The 2,798-nt window shown below is 39.3% G+C and overlaps 1 pseudogene; it reads right to left on the bottom strand.

The window, feature by feature from the left end:
• Positions 1-968: 968 nt before the first annotated feature.
• On the bottom strand, positions 969-1,901 carry LOC102468157 (olfactory receptor 4C15-like; annotated as a pseudogene).
• Between the last annotated feature and the right edge of the window lie 897 nt (positions 1,902-2,798).

Here is a 2,798-nt window from a genome sequence, read left to right as displayed (position 1 = left end):
ACACACAGAGAGAGAGAGAGAGAGAGAGAGAGAGAGAGAGAGAGAGAGAGAGAGAGATAAAGCAAGCCAACAGGTCTGGGACTTGAATCGTGGTCAGCCATGTGGGAGTCCAATGCCTTTAACCTCCATGCCACCTACCAGCCCCAAGGCTCAAAAACCTTAAATTACATGCCAAAAACCCAAGATTCTTCCAGTTCATTTATAAATGAAAGACCACAAATTGAGGTGTAATTTTTCTCTATGATGCTTCTCTTAGATGGCTGGGCTTGTTAATTATTACTAAGTCCTTCAACAAAAGAGCAAAGTATGAAGCAAACTATTCATGACATTTTCTTGCTACAATTTCTGTCTCTCAACTCTCCTCTGACACCTCCATACTTCATCCTCATTGTAGGAACATAGCAGGCAATGGCATACCTGGTATCATAGTAACTGAGACTGGTGTCCTAGATATGAACTTCTTTCCATTTAAAATATATAGGTTGAGTAGGTGTCATTCCTCCACAAGTCTGTCTCTCAACTCTCCTCTGACACCTCCATACTTCATCCTCATTGTAGGAACATAGCAGGCAATGGCATACCTGGTATCATAGTAACTGAGACTGGTGTCCTAGATATGAACTTCTTTCCATTTAAAATATATAGGTTGAGTAGGTGTCATTCCTCCACAAGGGATTTAAAACTTGGAATGAATAGGAGGTAGCCTAGTAGGTAATTTGTCTATTGATTCATTTTTTCATTAAATATTAAATTCTAAGTAATCATAAATTTCTCTTTAATTTATGCATATTGTTAATAAGTTACAAATTCAATGGATGAGGAATATGAAAATGAAAACATTTTTGACCATCACCTCAAAGCTTTTTCTACAATATCACATTATCTTTCTCTGTGGAAGGTGTATTACAAAACTTTTTATCCAAGATCATTTTTACTTCTTTACATCTACTTTTCTTAAGTTTAATGTTTTATTTTTCATCAGAATCAATCCTCAATCTTTTCCACACTTTCCTCATTTTTTATGTCCTTATTTCTGAAAGTATAAATAAAAGGATTAAGCAAAGGAGTTAGGATGTTATAAAATATTGCCACCATTTTTTCAGAGCAGAGAGTAGCTGGAGGTCCAACTACTATTCAAACATATGGGACCAAAAAACAAAACCACAACAGCAATGTGAGATCCACAGGTGGAGAGAGCTTTGCACTGCTCTGCAGAACTGTGGGTTCTCAATGAGAGCAAAATGATGCCAAAGGAGATAAGCAACAAGGAAAGGATTAAAATGCAGAAGAACCCACTGTTCATGACCACCAAAATGCCAACAATATGTGTGTCCATGCAGGCAAGCTTCAGTAATGGGTACAAGTCACATATGAAATGATCAATGGTATTGGGGCCACAAAAGGGCAACTGGAAAGTAAAGAGAATTTGTATCATGGAATGCAAGAAGCCCCCCTGTGCAGGCTACTCCCATCAGAATGTCACAGATCCCCCAGTTCATGAGAGAAGATTAGTGCAAGGGCTTGCAAATGGCCACATAATGGTCATAGGCCGTGGCTGTGAGGACAATCATCTCTACCCCAGCAAAGAAGTGTTCAGCAAAGATTTGAACCACGCGACCTTGGAAAGAGATAGTTTTCTTCTCAGGGAGGGAGTCTGCAATCATCTTTGGGGTGATGATGGAGGAGAAGTACACATCCAGGAAGGCCAGGAAGGCCAAGAAGAAGTACATGGGGGAGCCCCACAGGGCAGGACTGCTGAGGATGGTCACTACAATTAGCATGTTGCCCCTGATGGTTGCAATGTACACAAACAAGAATACAACAAATACCATTTTCTGAACATTTGGATTCTGTGAAAGTCCCAGAAGGACAAACTTATTTACAAAGCTTTGGTTGTGCATGATTTCCAAGGAAAAGATGAATGCTACACCAGTAAGCATGAAGAATCTGTAATTAGGTTAAAAACTTGCATATCTGTTTACGGTATTATAATCATGAGCAAGTTGGTGTACACAGACACAAAAATTATCTTGAGTGCTTCTATTGTCACTGAGAAAGTATAACTAGAAATTTGTGATGGTATCATCAAAAGTCACAAGAACTGAGGTGGAGATAACTTATTGATATTTTAAAATAGTTGAAGTTTCAAAACATAGAAAAGGAAGTATCCACATGTGATAAAGAACAGCTTTGATCTAAATTATGTACTAGTTGTTTTCTGGAGTGAATTCTCAAAAAGCATCTCAGTTGTGAGGAAAGAAATACTGACACTTATTACCCATGCCTGCCATCGTCATGGAATGACAATAGGGGTGACCAGTCTGCCACCCTTACTGAGAGATGGCTTTATCTATGAGTAGAAGAAACAACATGCAGTTTAGGAACCACTTGACAATCATGGGTAGTCTGAATTATATGGGGCTTTTAAATTATTAATTTATAATTTTGGGGACCAGCAATTGGTATAATGGCTACATCAGTGGACTCCCATGTAGTCGACCGTGGTTCAAGTCCCAGACCTGGTGGCTTAAACTCACACTGGGTGCATGTGTGTGTGTGTGCCCAAGATCCCAAGAGGAGAATGGAGGAGAAGGGGTTGCAACCGATGTGGCCATCCCCCATGGGAGGTGATTTCTCACTTTCTGTCTATCTCTCTCTGTCTTTCTGGCAAGTGCACATGACTATAGCAAAAACTTCTCATATATATATATATAATTTTGAAAACTGTATTTCACTTTTGAGAGAGAGAATGAGAGCGAGAAAAATGTACCTCCTGACAAGGTCCAATCTAGCCACCA

Source organism: Tupaia chinensis, unplaced genomic scaffold, assembly GCF_000334495.1.
Source record: "Tupaia chinensis unplaced genomic scaffold, TupChi_1.0 Scaffold143661_1, whole genome shotgun sequence".
Taxonomy (NCBI): domain Eukaryota; kingdom Metazoa; phylum Chordata; class Mammalia; order Scandentia; family Tupaiidae; genus Tupaia; species Tupaia belangeri.
Note: the sequence above shows the minus strand (reverse complement) of the source record. Positions and strands in the feature narration are given on the sequence as shown.